Source organism: Panulirus ornatus, chromosome 14 (assembly GCF_036320965.1).
Source record: "Panulirus ornatus isolate Po-2019 chromosome 14, ASM3632096v1, whole genome shotgun sequence".
Classification (NCBI taxonomy): Eukaryota; Metazoa; Arthropoda; class Malacostraca; order Decapoda; family Palinuridae; genus Panulirus; species Panulirus ornatus.
In genome coordinates, this window is record NC_092237.1 from 59,673,840 (window position 1) to 59,694,520 (window position 20,681).

At 40.7% G+C, this 20,681-nt stretch overlaps 1 protein-coding gene across 3 annotated transcripts in view; it reads right to left on the minus strand.

Annotated features, from left to right (window-relative positions):
- Positions 1-20,681, minus strand: part of LOC139753485 (protein Wnt-5b-like) — a 512,552-nt gene that overhangs the window by 155,786 nt on the left and 336,085 nt on the right. The window lies entirely within an intron of this gene.

Consider the following 20,681-nt stretch of genomic DNA (forward strand, 5'->3'; position numbering starts at 1 on the left):
ACTGCCGAATTGATCATTACGACCATTTATGTAATGTGTCATCATCATTTTGGGCAACGTTTAGTGTCATCCTTAGAACGTTTTACCTCTACAATATGTGCAAATTTTCTCGTCCTTAACGTAAATCTCCAACGGTTATGTATTTTCCCATGTCAATACACACACTCATCCGGGTCATGTTGAACATGAATGTTCCTCCAGCGAACGCTCAGCGCGCCTTCAGTGAGGAGCCAGACACCGAGTTCAAAAGTTCACCTCTTACCTGAGGAGAAAAACTTGCCTGGACCAACGCCCCTGACCAGCTGAGAGGAGATGGTGTCCTCCCGCCCTGAGAGAACTCACCACTGGCACTTCTCGTCCCCCTCTCAGCTGGACCTTCCACCTCAGCCAAAAAAAAAACTTTTTTTTCCTTTTTCGCATTTAGCTACGTGAGTCCTTCCTAGCATGGCAGAAATCTAGTCTTCACTTATTTTGATCTTACCTATACATTTCCTCAGCCAAGTGCCTCTTGCCTTGGTCGAAATCTCCCGTGCTCCTTACCTCAGCGAGAGCTCCTCTGTACAGTCTTATATGACGTCAGTTTCGTCTGGAACTAACTACTCATCTCAGTGGAAGCTCCACCTCTGGAACCGCCCACTTACCTTAGTGGAAGCTTCAACTGACACTTGCCCATTCACCTCTGTGGAAGCTTTGGCTGCCACTCCTCACTTACCTAAGATGCTTCATCTGGTACAATCCTTTCGCCTAAGTGGAAGGCTAACCCGGTACTGCCCACTTACCTCAGTGGGAAGCCTCGCCTGGCACTTCCCACTTACCACAGTGGGAGCCTCGCATGACACTCGTCACTCACCTGAGAAGAGAAAATGTTCAATTAAATGCAAAATGCAAAACTTACGATAAATTGCGTAATTTCAATACAAAAAATATTAACCGAAAATTCGAAAAAGCCAGCCTAATAACATACATGGGGGGGACATAGATAAAAAAGAACCAACTATTTTTGAACAATTATTAACCTTTAGTATATGTGTAATGACTGCTGCAGCTTTGGCTACGTCAGTGTGATCCAGAAGTTATTCTACAGCCAGCAGTGTGGTAGTACCACACACCCAGTAGTGTGGTACTGCCACACACCCAGTAGTGTGGTAGTACCACACACCCAGTATTGTGATAACCATGCAACCGGTAATGTGGTACCATTAACCCACTAGCGAGGTACCACACACCCAGTAGTGTGGTATACCAAACACCGAGTAGTGTGGTAACATACACCCGCTATCATGGTGGCATCATACACCTCGTAGTGTTCTGGTACCATAAACCAAGCGGTGTGGTGCCTCACATCCCAGTACAGTAGGTGGTAAAACAGACAACCAGTAGGGTATAACATATACCCAGTACTGTGGTACCACCCTGGATATTCCCAAACACCTCAATACACAGCCTTAACGTACTCATACTGAGCCGTATGTCGACAAATGACAATTACCATAAGGACGACAAGCATCCAATGGAAAATGTGGGGGGCATTACAGAGTTTCAGGAATGACTAAAATGAAGGCTGGCGACACAGCTCTTAAATGGCGTCATGACTGTTGGGTTGTGGCTGGTCCGTATACTACCCTAGTCTGACGTAGCCAAGCTTAGGGACTCTCACCCGTTCACAGTTCGCATATATTTTCTCCACACTTTACCCCTTGCCTGAAGGCTACCTCTGTAAACTGCCACCGACGTAGTCGCTCCAGTCATTAAGAACTTATCCTTTCACTCGCCTTTTAAGGTTTTAACTCCTCATCCGAAGTTTAGTGCTGTTCGTCGCATCTCCACATAACACGTGCGTGCTAAGCCTCCTACGTAACCTGAAAGATCCCACCTTCGCTCAGGAACGCATCGTACGTAGGTGCTTTGCCAAGCGACGGCGTCGCTTAGGAAGCCCCGTTGACGTTCTGGGGACTTGCCCCTGTTCATCGTCTTCTACACAGAAAGATCGCAAGCGTCAGGGAAGGTCCCACTGCAGCAGAATTAGATCCTTCAAGTTCAGTAATGAGGGGGGGGGGGGGAATGCGGCGACGATTTCACGAAAAGTATTTTATGTACCTTTAAGGTCAGAGGGCGGTAGGGGTGGAGGCTGCGACACGTCCCACAACGGCGCAAAGCACGTTCAGAACACGTCTCGAGCGGCATCGCAGGTCTCTCAAGTATCTAGAGAGAGAGAGAGAGAGAGAGAGAGAGAGAGAGAGAGAGAGAGAGAGAGAGAGAGAGAGAGAGAGAGAGAGAGTTGCAGAACGGACGCACTGCGAGTTACCGGACGGACGGACTGACGGAGACTCGCACACTGAAAGGCACGGCCGGATGACGTCCGGACGAGGTCCGGATGACGTCCGGATGAGATCCGGATTGTGGTTCCAAGCCCTAGGGCAAGGTGAAGGAAGGCGTGTGGTAGAGGCTCGACAAGAATAGAACAGAACAATTAATTACAATTAAACGTCCGTGATTAATGCAGGAGTAATTGTTATTGAAGTGAAATGTAATTACAGTTTTCGCCCCGGCATGCCATGCTGGAGTGTGTGTATGTATGTATGTGTGTGTGTGTGTGTGTGTGTGTGTGTGTGTGTGTGTGTGTGTGTGTGTGTGTGTTGTATGTTGTATGTGTGTGTGTGTGTGTGTGTGTGTGTGTGTGTGTGTGTGTGTGTGTGTGTGTGTGTGTGTGTGTGTGTGTGTGTGTGTGTGTGTGTGTAACACTTACATCTTGAGACATAAAACCGCTGAAAAAAAATCACAGCTCCTGTCGTGTCACTGTGACTTTAATTCGTTCACTAACCAGTTTGCCGGAAGCCTGCGTCTAAGATATCAACAGGGAGGTGACCAACGTGCCTTTCGAGAAAACCTATTGGTGGAGCGCCCGTATCATCCTGCACGTCCCGCAAGACATTTCAACAATGGTACAGTATGAACCACGTGACTTGTGTGGCGAATTTACCATCTCCCAGGGGTCATTTCGCCCCAGTACTTTCCTATTAGGTTTGTTGGTGAAATGCGCATCATTCGCGCCTTCATCATTCGGTAATTAAAAAGTAATTAGAAGAAAATAAAATTACATGGTGCCAAGCCAGCTTGGAGTAGCTGATACTGAGGTTGCTGTCTATGTGGTATGGATCCAATCCAATGTCGAGCTTCTAATTTAAGATCTCGATACTACTGCTACTACTACTACTACTAATTATGATAATGATAATGATAAAAATAAAATAATACTAATAATGATAATGATAATAATAATAATGATAATAATAATAGTGATAAAGCATAGAGATACAAATCAATTTCCTCCAGAAATTCCTATAATTGGAGTGGCTGACCTTAACGGGAATACAATATTATCGCGGTCTTCAAAAATAAAAAATAAAGCTTCCTCAGCCAACTCTGAACTTACCTGCAAGATTAGCCTAAAAAAAAAAGGAGAATCCCGTTCATTTTTCTGAAAAGCTATAATACAGAAGGAGAGGACATTTAGCCTCCCCGCCCCTCAAGCCCCATTTGTCGCCTTCTGCGGGAAGCAGGAGATACGTGGCCAGTTTTCTTATCCCCCTACCTCCAGGGATAATAATAATAATAATAATAATAATAATAATAATAATAATAATAATAACAACAACAATGATAATAATAATAATAACAATAATGCTGCCGCAATGTAAGTAAAACTCATACATTAACGATGATGATAAAACGAATTGGCATATTCCATATCTAGATATCTACCTGGCGCACTAGGAGTTATGGGGCGTCTGCCAACCTCAGCGAAACCTCTCCCTCCGTCAGGTTCAAGGTTCTGAGGTTCCTCCTTCCGCCCGTCCGTCTGTCTGTCTGTCTGTCTTCATTGGGGGGTTTTTAGGGGTGGATTTCACAGATGAGCGACGGTCTCTTACGCTACGCCAGCAATCTACATTTACTGTGGACGAACGCTACGGGGGCCAGGGCTCGGGGATAAGGGGCCTGAACGTTACGGGGGCCAGGGCTCAGGGATAAGGGGCCTGAATGTTACGGGGGCCAGGGCTCGGGGATAAGGGGCCTGAATGTTACGGGGGCCAGGGTTCGGGGATAAGGGGCCTGAACGTTACGGGGGCCAGGGCTCGGGGATAAGGGGCCTGAACGTTACGGGGGCCAGGGCTCGGGGATAAGGGGCCTGAACGTTACGGGGGCCAGGGCTCGGAGATAAGGGGCCTGAACGTTACAAGGAGCAGTGCTCGGGGATAGGGGGCCTGAACGCTGCAAGGGACTACAGCCCGGGGATAAGGGGGCTGAACCTTGCAAGGGACTTGAGCCCGGGGATAAGGGGGCTGAACGTTACTAGGAGCAGGAGGCGTTACCAACCTCTCAGTTACAGGGAGTCCCAGCGAATGAAAGTTGCTCCGACCCGAAAGCCTCAGCGGTCGGGAGTTAAAGGGGCTGTGATTTACGGAAAATGAGATTTATTCGGATCGAAAGTTAAAGGGATTGAGGTGCGGTGAATGAGAGCTCCCGTGGCCGGGAGTTAAAGGGGATGACTTTAAGCGGGTCGTCAGCCGCTGGAGCTGGAGGGTTACAGCGGAGGACAGTTAGTGGGACCGAGGGTTGGTTAGAGTGACTTCTTGTTATAGCGACTCAGAGTGAGGTGAGGCGAGTGAGGGGGAGGGGGGGGGGGGAGAGGGGAAAACCAGAGTTTCAGGAAAGACCCGATGGTCAGTGACGAAGTCATCTGCGCACTGGTGGTCACTCCCAATCTACACAGAAGGAAACAGGAGGGAGAGAGAGAGAGAGAGAGAGAGAGAGAGAGAGAGAGAGAGAGAGAGAGAGAGAGAGAGAGAGAGAGAGAGAGAGAGAGAGAGAGAGAGAACGGGTGGCACTAAGACCTGGTGGTCTGCGACGTGGTCGTGTGCTGGAGGACATTAACAAACAACCTAAACACCTCACCCCCACACAGGGGAGACAGGATGGCTGGAGCGGAAGGCCCACAGCCAGCGACGTCCTCCGCCGCTCATGTGCCCGTCTTATGATGTCCTGTCGGTGCGGGGGGGTTGGTTGTCTTCCCCTGTATCTGGGGAGGGAGGGAGCGAACACCGGGGTTGGGCTGGACTCCCGGCCCGCGCCGTTGCTACATCAGGGGCGAGATTTCTCTACTGGTCACACGCTTTCCTCCCTTTCTCCTGCGTCCCCCTGTGTCACTAGCTGGCCAGCACCCTCCTCTTTTCTCCCCCTCTATCTCTCTCCCTCTCCCTCACTGACTCGTCTCCCACCCACTCAACCATCAACAGCTCTTCCTCCCTATTCTCTTCTCCTCCTCCTGCTTTCCCTCTCTACCATTCTCTTCCTCCCTATTCTCTTCTCCTCCTCCTGCTTTCCCTCTCTACCATTCTCTTCCTCCAGCACTGCCTCCCTCTCTCCCTCACGCTCCTCCTCCCTCACTCATGCAGTCTTCCTTTTTCCTACTCACACAGACAGAAGTTACCAACTTGCACATTATTCTCTATCTCTTCCTTTCCATTTTATTTAGTGTCTCTCCGTCTCAACAAATCCAACCCCATTCAAAATAATCCTCATGATCCATTCCCTCCATAACCCACGATAAATGACCCCAGTTCCTTAACATTTCTCCCACTATCTATTACAAGCGTGCCTTTTCCTTCCCTTCCTTCCCCCATTACCCATTACAAACGTCCCCTTTTCCATCCCCATTACCAATTAAAGACTTTTACTTTTTCTTCCCCATACCTTCATTATTTCCTCTCAGTTACTCTTATCCTGCCTTCCACTTTAGTATTCTACCCCCATTCTTAATGTGCCTTACCCATTTTTCCCCATTTCATTCCCATTTCGTCACGTTACATCCCTTTCCACGATTATATATCTTCCGTTACTTCCCTACCCTTCCTATTCTACCCCCCTACCCCCCGTCATCGCCTAACCACACTTACCCTACCTATATTTCCCAATTTCCCAAATTTACTCGTTTCTCCACAACACTCATCCAACCCAAACCCCGTCTCATTCACCTCCTCCTCCTCCTTCTTAACAAATGAATCCCGCTGCTTCTTACAGTGTGTTACTTTTTCACAAAATTCGGAGTGTGGGTCTTTCAGCACGACGGTGCGACCCGTGAGCACGAAGGTACGATCCTTGACCACGACGGTGCGACCCTTGACCACGACGTTGCGGCCCTGAAGCACGACGGTACGACCCTTGACCACGACGGTGCAACCCTTGGGGCTATGATAGCATGACCTCTGGCCCGAGCCTTCAATAGCAAGATCAAACTCCTGGTCATCAAATTTGCCCAATGGGTCGTACCGTCATGCTTTACCAAACGGTTTCGCTTCTCCGTAAGCAACGGTGAGTCTGTCCAAGGAATGGGTGGGTCCTATTGGATAGAGAGAGAGAGAGAGAGAGAGAGAGAGAGAGAGAGAGAGAGAGAGAGAGAGAGAGAGAGAGAGAGAGAGAGAGAGAGAGAGAGAGAGAATCTGTTACACTTGAGTAACAGTTCAAAATGATTTGAAAAAGGGTTTTGCGAAATACAAGGAGGGGAGGAAGGCTCGTATTCTGAGAGCAGGGACTGAGAGCCTTAAGGTAAAGAAATCGACTTTGATATTTGGGCGTGACGATAGCTGAGAGGGGGGGAGAAGCTACCTCAGTCATGAATGCTATGCAGTATCATGAGTACATTCCTCATACATTTTTGAAACAGATGTTACTGCATGCAATCAATCATCATGAAGCAGATATTACAATATGCAATCTATCAGCCTGAAATACATATTGCCATGCAATCTATCACCATGAAGTGCCCTTAATGATATGTAATCTATTAATATAAAGAAGACATTATCTCATGTGATCTATCAGCAAAAACTACACATTACTGCAGGGTTTCAATCGACATAATCCTACTCCGATATGGCACTTATGCAGCGCTCTAAGAGATAACTTTAAGCGTCTGGCCCGACGTATACAAATGATGACCCCTTATATATAAGTGTGTAATAATACAAGAGGCAAAGACGCGCGCAGACGAGGGAAGATCGAGTTACGCAAAGGCATCCGAAACGAGAGTAGAAGAACAATTAACTAAGAATAGTAAGACAGGGAGACTTCTCCTCAGAATAGGGAGATCATGAAGGCCTATTCATAGCCCTAAGAGGATTCGGAGCGTGCAGTCATACAAGAGCCCCGGAGCAGATAGATAGATAGATAGATAGATAGATAGAGAGAGAGAGAGAGAGAGAGAGAGAGAGAGAGAGAGAGAGAGAGAGAGAGAGAGAGAGAGAGAGAGAGAGAGAGAGAGAGAGAGAGGAACTCGAAGTGCCACAAAACTGTAGACAGGAGGCGGTGCCCGAGCTGTCATGAGGAGGCCAGGATGTGATAAGTGTACACACATCCTGGAGTGATCATGGAATGAGTGTGTGCAATGTGAGTCGACTTCACGTAGGGAACGGGATGTATTCAGAGTATGCTGGTGTAAAGAGGACACAGCTTACGAAGAATTCCTCTAGGAAGGGGGGGGGGGGCGATATATATATATATATATATATATATATATATATATATATATATATATATATATATATATATATATATATATATATATATATTTAGCGTCACGAGAAGGACTGGACTGGCGATCCGAGGTTTGAAGATGAGGTAATAATATACTTGGGAGTGTATATATAAGTATGGCCGGCACGTCTCAACAGACGGTGTGGGGAGGGAGGGTATGGTAGGGAGGATCACGTGAGGAGTTAGAATTGGGGGGGGGGGGAGGGCTTGAACTGGGGGAGAGGTCTGGTATCTCGTGTGGGGGGATGGAACCCGTGTTGTTGATCTGGGGGAAAAAAAAAAGTGGGAAATAAAGTGCAGAACAATGAATGGGAAGCTGCAAGAGAAATATCAATGGTTTTTTTTTTCAGACAGAGAGATATGGAGAGAATAAATATATATATATATATATATATATATATATATATATATATATATATATAGGGGAGAAAGAATACTTCCCACGTATTCCCTGCGTGTCGTAGAAGGCGACTAAAAGGGAAGGGAGCGGGGGGCTGGAAATCCTCCCCTCTCGTTTTTTTTTTTTTTTTTTTTTTAATTTTCCAAAAGAAGGAACAGAGAAGAGGTCCAGGTGAGGATATTCCCTCAAAGGCCCAGTCCTCTGTTCTTAACGCTACCTCGCTATCGCGGGAAATAGCGAATAGTATGAAAAAAAAAAAAAAAAAATATATATATATATATATATATATATATATATATATATATATATATTCAGCAAGCATATTTTGAGGACACTGATACGAGCGCTGGACGATGAAACAACTGACCGGAGCTCCAGTGGAAAAGCTGTTGAGAGAGAGAGAGAGAGAGAGAGAGAGAGAGAGAGAGAGAGAGAGAGAGAGAGAGAGAGAGAGACAACGTCGTGAACCTACAGGCGTGTGGGAGACTTGGTAAATGCCCTGACGACTCTTGGCGTGGGACCGTGGGAGAGCAGAATCACAAGGTGAGGGTGAGGGACGGAACGACCAGCTGATAACACGCTACCCAGGTGGATGGATCTGCCACCACTCCCTCCTGTGCGGACTGGACACGACGGGCGTCCCGGACGGCAGGTGAGGATGATGTGCGGGAGGAAGACAGACCAGAGGGAAGACGGACTAAAAAAAACAAAAAAAAATAGATGGAATGCAGAGGGGGCTGGCACGGTCATACATGTGGACGAACTTTCCGAGATGGTTTCTAGAAAAGAGATGTAATAGAGGCGGGAAATGGATAATGGATGTGTGGGGTGAGGTGAAGACTACAGAGAACAATGCGGGAAAAAAGAGATAGAAAAAATATAGACTGACGAGAGACATTGACAGACAGAGAGACGGGCATTCGCATCTCTCTCCGGATACGTTTTTCTTAATAAAAAAACGTTTCAATGAAACGTTTGTCGGTAAATACTCACATGTAAATGACAGTCTTTCAATGACTCCCTGTGAACGGTAGTAAGAACTTCCCTGTAAATGCTAACATGGGCTCCGGTGTAGATATCAGTATCACAACTTACCTGTAAATGGAAGCATCAGAGTTTCCTTGTAAATCCTGTAGAGTAGATGAGTTTCCGCTGTAAATGCCGGCAAAACAGCTTCCATGCAAAGGCTAGTGATGAGGTTTCCATGTAAATCTGAGCAACACAGCTCTCCTTTGTAAATCCTACCAGTAAGGCTTCCCTGTAAACAAAGACAACACAGCTTCCTTGTAAACAATAACACAGCTTCCTTGTAAACACCAAACTTAACGATCGCCATGCAGGTGCAAGCTACTGCTGGCCTTAGCTATTTCCTAGAAAATTTACGTCATCAAATTCTTGCAAGCAACATTGACTGAGCTGATCGGAACCACTATCTTCAACCATCCCCATCCTCGTTTTCTTTTTATCTCGTTCTCTTTCCACTCTCTCTTTTTCTTCTTCTCTCTTTCTCGGGTTGATGATGGCTGTGGGGTAAGCCACTACTTCAGCGGCAGTCAAACACCACTCCTTTTGACCCACGTTGCTGTCTTTTCTCTCTCCCTCACCCACACGTGGTCTACTGGCATCCAGTCCACAAACAAACAACCTCTCCGTCTCACCATTAGCACCACACAACACGTAGCTCACAAGACTCGCTCTTCGTAACTCTAGATTTCCCTGCAGGGGAGCGCTACGCGCTGGCCCAGTGCCTTTTGGCAAAGTCTTGTCGTCCGTGAAAAATGAATTACGTATTCCTGTGCATTACTACAAGCCTGCCTCCTATACATAGTACCTCTGTAAGGGCTTCATGTTGATCGTGTCATTTATAGTATCAATCATCATTATCTAGCCTCACACTCTCACCTCCTCCTCACTGACACATCTGCATGCACGCCCCTTGTTCCATCTCCCTCCCTCACACTATATCTCCTACCTTCACACATCTTTTCCCATCATTCAACTTCGTTCAGTTCCTTTCTCCTAACCGTACACACACACACACACACACACACACACACACACGAAAAGAATCCTTCAGCATGATCTAACATCCTTACAGGATCCATGATCGTCAGACGGCACTGCCCCAGTATTACGCAGTCCTGATGACAGTTAAGGGAAGTGCCACAGGGGTGCGCACACTGACTTCCTCAGCGGCGAGCAACGTGGGGCTCCCAAGTCTGGGCCATCCCAAGCTGGAGCAGGTCCTACCGTTCACAGTACTGCAGAGGTCTCGTTCTCCTGAACTATTCTCCTTCATTATCATCATGATCATTACCATCATACCGTCTGGTACCATCTGGGTGACGTGGAAGCGTACCGTCCCACGTCCGTGAGGCCGGGGGGTTCGAACCTCCCCCGCCCGGTTATCGTCCAGTGTTCCAGCCATTCGGCTCGTGCGCGGTTACTTATTTATCCGCCCATCGATCCATTCTACCATCCACCAACCGGCAGAGCAAGCCATTCGTGCATCTACCCGCCCATCTACCTATCTATCGAGCCAGGTGTTCCCCCCAACCTGAGATAAGCCAACACCTGCTCAGGTGATACTGTTAATTCCACTTATCGACCCAGGCGTTAATGTTAACATTTATGTGCTTATTCCTGCATGCCGGGTCATTACACCGATCTATATCCTCCGGCGGCCACCTGTCTATAATGATCCATATATGCTAGAGGCGACCGGTCATATATGTACCAGTCTTATAAGCCCTGATCATCCACAACCAACTCCCCGCTAACAACCTCAGATTCACCTAACGACAGAGATTAGGGTATCTAACGCGATCCGATGACCAACACAGCGCTCCACACCTCTGTCCTCCGTCAGTTCCCCGGGTTCTCCGTTCGAGTTCAAGGCCCGGGCGAACTTGTTCATTCAGGCGACGCCTTACGTACGGTGTAGCACGGTTGTTGGTCGTTCCAAAATGCGGGCCTTGATACCGAGGCCGTTCTAACTCGTGGGTCTGGGATGTGGGTTTTATATCGAGAAGGTTCTGACTCACGGATTTGATTGCGGGTTCGTAAAAAGTTTTTTTTTTTATGTTAAAAATGTCGTAAAAATGTCCGTAATTCAAAGCTATATCTCTCCGAATGACAAACGATGCTGTTGGTCATTAACGTACGAATATGAATATTAATGTTCATTAAAAAAATATTGCAAACAGAAATATATACATGTGTATTGATATTCATATACGGAGAGGTATGGATGATTACACATATTCAAATGCATGGCGGTTCATCCTGCTACATATGAATGCGCTGGTGCACATTTACATCCACACACACACACACCACACACACACACACACACACACACACACACACACACACACCACACACACACACACACACACACACACACACACACACACATACACACACACACCACACACACACACACACACACACACACACACACACATACACACACACACCACACACATACACACACACACACACACACACACACCACACACACACACACACACACATACACACACACACCACACACATACACACACACACACACACACACACACCTCACCCACGTGCTTACCCAAACCGTGCAAATATGCAGCCCCACCTTGAGCTGAGGCTCTTTTATGATTAGCCAATCCAGTCACTATCATGACCTCCTCCTTCTGTAATAACTGTAATACCTCAAAACTGTGTGTCCTCAGCCGAATGGCCGCCTTAAACTCAATAACCCGTTATGAATCTATTTTACACACACACACACACACACACACACACACACACACACACACACGACAAGTCAAGCTTTTCCAGTTGTATTATGTTACAAAACAAAAATAACTTTCGTTACAAGGTAAAGCCAGTAATAACGTCCAGGAATAATGTAACCGGGAGGAGGTGATGCATCATGTAGGGCGGCTGGCCTCTTGTACCGCCCGCGTCCTGCATCTGGCCGGCAAATAACTTGTGTGTGTGTGTGTGTGTGTGTGTGTGTGTGTGTGTGTGTGTGTGTGTGTGTGGGCTGTGCTGTGGCCGAGGACGCAGTGTGCTGCGCGCGAAGGAGGTGGGGGAGGCAATAGATGGCGGCGGGGAGGGTTGGTTAACTAGAACTGCCTTACAATGAGCCTTCTTAAAAAAAATGCCATAAACCGACGAACGGAGGATGGAGAGGGAGGGAGGGAGGGAAGCGGGTGGTGAGGGAAGTGTCGGAATAAAGTCTTTATACTGGCACGTGAGGGTGTCAGTGAGGGGAGGACGACACTGTGCCAGTGTGGAGGATAACAGGCGAAAATGATCTCGTTCGGCTGAGAATTAGCTACCGAGTAAAACAACGGAAGGTAACACAGCTGAGCCAGTCCACACACACTCAAACAATATCGTTCGCTCGAATTCATTTCTTTTTTTTTTCTCTATTTTTTGGCTGCGACAGTTCGCGATACTGAGGGCTTCAAGGCAACACCCACAGGAGAATCGTACGGCTGATGCAAATATGTACATAACACAACTAATGCTGCCATATACAGCAGCTACAGCATTCCACACGACATGTTACTGTACGTCACAGACGCTACCGTTCCCTGGTTCTAGCTCCTGTTACTGGTGCCCTTGTGATTGTTCCTAAACCTCATCCTCTTCTAATTTTCTCTGCTGCTTCAGGGTGTTCAAGGGCCCACCCAGGGAGACAAGCGTCTCCTCTACCATCCTCTGTCAACTCCGGACCTCACCCGTTACCCTTTTACGAGTCCCGCCCTCCCAGTCTCCCTCCGCTCCTGCCCCGCCATGCCCCGCTCTCCCTAAAGTCTTTAAAACTCTCCTCACAAGGTTGGCCCAAGGCATCGGCTTGCCTCGCCTCTCACTGGATTACTACAAGCTATATACCTCCCCACCGCTAGCCTCGCCTCGCCTCTCCCCCTTCTCTTGTCTCATGCATCATTCTGTCCACGAGAGTAACGATTTACCCTTGACCACTCGGCGAGCTACGGTCCAATATAAATCAGAAGCTCGACTGCCCTAAGCAGTGCAAGCGGGGAGGCATTTCTTCCTATCGGCTCCGGCGATCCGTGCAGGCTAACCACTTCACTCCTGATTCACCAAGTACTACAGGGTGGCGTAAGAGGCACTGCCCCACTCTGCTTGACTGAAGGAACCTCAGCGATACGACCTGGGCGGTGTGGCAGTAATGACTGGCAGTCAAGGGCTTGATCTGTTATCAACACCAATTGTGCAACATGACTCGTATCGTATCAGCGTTCCTCATGACCAAAGTGCAAGGTGAGAATCACAAATGAACTTCATATTACTTCGTGAGTACCGCAAGTAAAAAATAAAATCACTACACATATAGACAGAAGCAAATAAAGGAATTTAAACAACTACAGCCACCAAGGCCTGTCCAAAAACACATATATATGTGAGATAGTGAGTATGAAACACTAATGAGACTGACGAGAGAGGAGACATGGAAACAGGAGAGAGACGAGAGAGACAGACAGACAGAGGGACAGGCAGAAATTACCTCTCAAGATATGCAAATTAATACAGGAATATGCAAATGAGAGAAGGAAAGGCCAACAAATACAAACGCATATGGTTAAGCGCTTAATTTTAAGAAATGCAGTATTTTGACTCGATACACTTATTCACCATAGAGAATACCACTTATACCCAGATTTTCATTAAAATCTGAAGAAGTTGAAAATTTGAGTAAAATATTATCCAAGGTTATAATATAGCCTGGGAATTTTCTTGATTTTTTTGAAAAAATAGATTTTCATGAAAATTTCAGCATAGATGCTTTTACGTCTGGTGAATAAGAATCTGTGGTCAAAACCTTTAAATTTGTGTAATTGGTCGAGTAATTAGCATATTAATGTATTTATAATTAATATTAAGTATCTAATTAAGCGCTTCATTTTACGATATGCAGTCTTTTGACTCGATATCCTTAATCACCATATAGAATACCATATATTCCCACAGTTTCATTAAAATAGATTTTCCTGATAATTTCAGCATAGATCCTTGTACGTGTGTTGAATGACAATCTTTGGTTAAAACCTTAAAATTCGTGTAATTAGTAGAGTAATTAGCATATTGATAAATTTAACTATAATCATTATTAAATATGTGGTTAAGCGCTTAATTTTACGAAATGCAGTCTTTTGACTCGGTACACTTAATCACCATAGAGAATACAACTTATACCCAGATTTTCATTAAAATCTGAAGAAATTTAAAATTTGAGCAAAATATTATCCAAGGGTATAGCCTGGGATTTTTCTTGATTTTTTTGGAAAAATAGATTTTTCTGAAAATTTCAGCATACATGCTTTTAAGTTTGTTCAAAAAGAATCTGTGGTCAAAACCTTAAAATTCCAGTAATTAGTAGAGTAATTAGCATATTGATATAATTAACTATGATTAATATTAAATATGTGGTTAAGCGCTTCATTTTACGAAATGCAGTCTTTTGACTCGGTACATTTAATCACAATAGAGAATACAACATATACCCAGATTTTCATTAGAATCTGAAGAACTTGAAAATTTGAGTAAAATATTATCCAAGGCCTTGGATTTTTCTTGATTTTTTTGGAAAAATAGATTTTCCTGAAAATTTCAGCATAGATGATTTTAAGTTTGTTCAAAAAGAATCTGTGGTCAAAGCCTTAAAATTGGTGTAATTAGTAGAGTAATTAGCATATTGATATAATTAACTATAATTAATATTAAATATGTGGTTAAGCGCTTAATTTTACGAAATGCAGTCTTTTGACTCGGTACACTTAATCACCATAGAGAATACAACTTATAACCAGATTTTCATTAAAATCTGAAGAAGTTGAAAATTTGAGTAAAATATTATCCAAGGCTATAGCCTGGGATTTTTCTTGATCTTTTTGAAAAAATAGATTTTCCCGAAAATTTCAGCATAGATGGTTTTACGTCTGTTGAAAAAGAATCTGTGGTCAAAACCTTAAAATTCGTGTAATTAGTCGAGTAATTAGCATATTAATGTAATTATAATTAATATTAAGTATGTAATTAAGCGCATGATTTTACGAAATGCAGTATTTTGACTCGATATCCTTAATCACCATATAGAATACTACTTATTGCCACAGTTTCATTAAAAGCTGAAGAACTTGAAAATCTGAGCAAAATATTACCCTTGGATTTTTCTTGATTTTTTTGAAAAAATAGATGTTCATGAAAATTTCAGCATAGATGCTTTTACGTCTGTTGAAAAAGAATCTGTGGTCAAAACCTTAAAATTCGTGTAATTAGTCGAGTAATGAGCATATTAATGTAATTATAATTAATATTAAGTATGTAATTAAGCGCTTGATTTTACGAAATGCAGTATTTTGACTCGATATCCTTAATCACCATATAGAATACCACATATTCCCACAGTTTCATTAAAATCTGAAGAACTTGAAAATCTGAGCAAAATATTATCCTAGGGTATAGCCTAGGATTTTTCTTGATTTTTTTGAAAAAATAGATTTTCCTGATAATTTCAGCATAGATCCTTGTACGTGTGTTGAATGACAATCTTTGGTTAAAACCTTAAAATTCGTGTAATTTGTAGAGTAATTAGCATATTGATAAAATTAACTATTATTAATATTAAATGTGTGGTTAAGCGCTTAATTTTACGAAATGCAGTCTTTTGACTCGGTACACTTAATCACCATATAGTATACAACTTATACTCAGATTTTCATTAAAATCTGAAGATGTTTAAAATTTGAGGAAAGTATTATCCAAGGCTATAGCCTTGGATTTTTCTTGATTTTTTTGAAAAAATAGATTTTCCTGAAAATTTCAGCATAGATCCTTGTACGTGTGTTGAATGACAATCTTTGGTTAAAACCTTAAAATTCATGTAATTAGTAGAGTAATTAGCATATTGATAAAATTAACTATAATTAATATCAAATATGTGGTTAAGCGCTTAATTTTACGAAATGCAGTCTTTTGACTCGGTACACTTAATCACCATAGAGAATACAACTTATACCCAGATTTTCATTAAAATCTGAAGAAATTGAAAATTTGAGTAAAATTATCCAAGGCTATAGCCTTGGATTTTTCTTGATTTTTTTGGAAAAATAGATTTTCCTGAAAATTTCAGCATAGATGCTTTTAAGTTTGTTCAAAAAGAATCTGTGGTCAAAACCTTAAAATTCGTGTAATTAGTAGAGTAATTAGCATATTGATATAATTAACTATAATTAATATTAAATATGTGGTTAAGCGCTTAATTTTACGAAATGCAGTCTTTTGACTCGGTACACTTAATCACCATAGAGAATACAACTTATACCCAGATTTTCATTAAAATCTGAAGAAATTGAAAATTTGAGTAAAATATTATCCAAGGCTATAGCCTTGGATTTTTCTTGATTTTTTTGGAAAAATAGATTTTCCTGAAAATTTCAGCATAGATGATATTAAGTTTGTTCTAAAAGAATCTGTGGTCAAAGCCTTAAAATTCGTGTAATAGGTAGAGTAATTAGCATATTGATATAATTAACTATAATTGATATTAAATATGTGGTTAAGCGCTTAATTTTACGAAATGCAGTCTTTTGACTCGGTACACTTAATCACCATAGAGAATACAACTTATAACCAGATTTTCATTAAAAGCTGAAGAAGTTGAAAATTTGAGTAAAATATTATCCAAGGCTATAGCCTGGGATTTTTCTTGATTTTTTTGAAAAAATAAATTTTCCCGAAAATTTCAGCATAGATAGTTTTACGTCTGTTGAAAAAGAATCTATGGTCAAAACCTAAAAATTCGTGTAATTAGTCGAGTAATTAGCATATTAATGTAATTATAATTAATATTAAGTATGTAATTCAGCGCATGATTTTACGAAATGCAGTATTTTCACTCGATATCCTTAATCATCATATAGAATACTACTTATTCCCACAGTTTCATTAAAATCTGAAAAACTTGAAAATCTGAGCAAAATATCCTTGGATTTTTCTTGATTTTTTTGAAAAAATAGATTTTCCTGAAAATTTCAGCATAGATGCTTTTCCGTCTGTTGAAAAAGAATATGTGGTCAAAACCTTAAAATTCGTGTAATTAGTCGAGTAATTAGCATATTAATGTAATTATAATTAATATTAACGATGTAATTAAGCGCTTGATTTTACGAAATGCAGTATTTTGACTCGATATCCTTAATCAGCATATAGAATACCACATATTCCCACAGTTTCATTAAAATCTGAAGAACTTGAAAATCTGAGCAAAACATTATCCCAGGCTATAGCCTTGGATTTTTCTTCATTTTTTTGAAAAAATAGATTTTCCTGAAAATTTCAGCATAGATCTTTGTACGTGTGTTGAATGACAATCTTTGGTTAAAACCTTAAACTTCGTGTAATTAGTAGAGTAATTAACATACTGATAAAATTAACTATGATTAATAATAAATATGTGGTTAAGCGCTTAATTTTACGAAATGCAGTCTTTTGACTCGGTACACTTAATCACCATAGAGAATACAACTTATAACCAGATTTTCATTAAAATCTGAAGTTGAAAATTTGAGTAAAATATTATTTTTTTTGATTTTTTTGGAAAAATAGATTTTCCTGAAAATTTCAGCATAGATGCTTTTTAGTTTGTTCAAAAAGAATCTGTAGTCAAAACCTTAAAATTCGTATAATTAGTAGAGTAATTAGCATATTGATATAATCAACTATAATTAATGTTAAATATGTGGTTAAGCGCTTAATTTTACGAAATGCAGTCTTTTGGCTCGGTACACTTAATCACCATAGAGAATACAACTTATAACCAGATTTTCATTAAAATCTGAAGAAGTTGAAAATTTGAGTAAAATATTATCCAAGGCTATAGCCTGGGATTTTTCTTGATTGTTTTGAAAAACTAGATTTTCCCGAAAATTTCAACATAGATGCTTTTACGTCTGTTGAAAAAGAATCTGTGGTCAAAACCTTAAAATTCGTGTAATTAGTCGAGTAATTAGCATATTAATGTAATTATAATTAATATTAAGTATGTAATTAAGCGCATGATTTTACGAAATGCAGTATTTTGACTCGATATCCTTAAGCACCATATAGAGTACTACTTATTCCCCCAGTTTCATTAAAAGCTGAAGAACTTGAAAATCTGAGGAAAACATTATCCTTGGATTTTTCTTGATTTTTTTGAAAAAATAGATTTTCCTGAAAATTTCAGCATAGATGCTTTTACGTCTGTTGAAAAAAAATATGTGGTCAAAACCTTAAAATTCGTGTAATTAGTAGAGTAATTAGCATATTAATGTAATTATAATTAATATTAAGTATGTAATTAAGCGCTTGATTTTACGAAATGCAGTATTTTGACTCGATATCCTTAAGCACCATATAGAATACCACATATTCCCACAGTTTCATTAAAATCTGAAGAACTTGAAAATCTGAGGAAAATATTATCCAAAGCTATAGCCTTGGATTTTTCTTGATTTTTTTTGAAAAAATAGATTTTCCTGAAAATTTCAGCATATATCCTTGTACGTGTGTTGAATGACAATCTTTGGTTAAAACCTCAAAATTCGTGTAATTAGCAGAGTAATTAGCATATTAATAAAATTAACTATAATTGATATTAAATATGTGGTTAAGCGCTCAATTTTACGAAATGCAGTCTTTTGACTCGGTACACTTAATCACCATAGAGAATACAACTTATAACCAGATTTTCATTAAAATCTGACGAAGTTGAAAATTTGAGTAAAATATTATCCAAGGGTATATATAGCCTGGGATTTTTCTTGATTTTTTTGAAAAAATAGATTTTCCCGAAAATTTCAGTATAGATGGTTTTACGTCTGTTGAAAAAGAATCTATGGTCAAAACCTTAAAATTCGTGTAATTAGTCGAGTAATTAGCATAATAATGTAATTATAATTAATATTAAGTATGTAATTAAGCGCATGATTTTACGAAATGCTATATTTTGACTCGATATCCTTAATCACCATATAGAATACTACTTATTGCCACAGTTTCATTAAAATCTGAAGAACTTGAAAATCTGAGCAAAATATTACCCTTGGATTTTTCTTGATTTTTTTGAAAAATAGATGTTCCTGAAAATTTCACCATAGATGCTTTTACGTCTGTTGAAAAAGAATCTGTGGTCAAAACCTTAAAATTCGTTTAATTAGTCGAGTAATTAGCATATTAATGTAATTATAATTAATATTAAGTATGTAATTAAGCGCATGATTTTAGGAAAGGCAGAATTTTGACTCGATATCCTTAATCACCATATAGAATACTACTTATTCCCACAGTTTCATTAAAAGCTGAAGAACTTGAAAATCAGCAAAATATTACCCTTGGATTTTTCTTGATTTTTTTGAAAAAATAGATGTTCCTGAAAATTTCAGCATAGATGCTTTTACGTCTGTTGAAAAAGAATCTGTGGTCAAAAACTTAAAATTCGTGTAATTCGTCGAGTAATGAGCATATTAATGTAATTATAATTAATATTAACGATGTAATTAAGCGCTTGATTTTACGAAATGCAGTATTTTGACTCGATATCCTTTATCACCATATAGAATACCACATATTCCCACAGTTTCATTAAAATCTGAAGAACTTGAAAATCTGAGCAAAATATTATCCAAGGCTATAGCCTAGGATTTTCTTGATTTTTTTGAAAAAATAGATTTTCCTGAAAATTTCAGCATACATGTGTTGAATGACAATCTTTGGTTAAAACCTTAAAATTCGTGTAATTAGCAGAGTAATTAGCATATTAATAAAATTAACTATAATATTAAATATGTGGTTAAGCGCTTAATTTTACGAAATGCAGTCTTTTGACTCGGTACACTTAATCACCATAGAGAATAAAACTTATATTCAGATTTTCATTAAAATCTGAAGAACTTGAAAATCTGAGCAAAATATTATCCAAGGCTATAGCCTTGGATTTTTCTTGATTTTTTTGAAAAAATAGATTTTCCTGAAAATTTCAGCATAGATGCTTTTCAGTTTGCTCAAAGAGAATCTTTGGTTAAAACCTTAAAATTCGTGTAATAAGTAGAGTAATTAGCATATTGATAAAATTAACTATAATCAATATTAAATATGTGGTTAAGCGCTTAATTTTACGAAATGCAGTCTTTTGACTCGGTACACTTAATCACCATAGAGAATAGAACTTATACCCAGATTTTCATTAAAATCTGAAGAAATTGAAAATTTGAGTAAAATATTATCCAAGGCTATAGCCTTGGATTTTTCTTGATTTTTTTTTGGAAAAATAGATTTTCCTTAAAATTTCAGCATAGATGCTTTCAAGTTTGTTCAAAAAGAATCTCTGGTCAAAACCTTAAAATTCGTGTAATTAGTAGAGTAATTAGCATATTGATATAATTAACTATAATTAATATTAAATTTATGGTTATGCGCTTAATTTTACGAAATGCAGTCTTTTGACTCGGTACACTTAATCACCATAGAGAATACAACTTATAACCAGATTTTCATCAAAATCTGAAGAAGTTGAAAATTTGAGTAAAATATTATCCAAGGCTATAGCCTGGGATTTTTCTTGATTTTTTGAAAAAATAGATTTTCCCGAAAATTTCAGCATAGATGGTTTTACGTCTGTTGA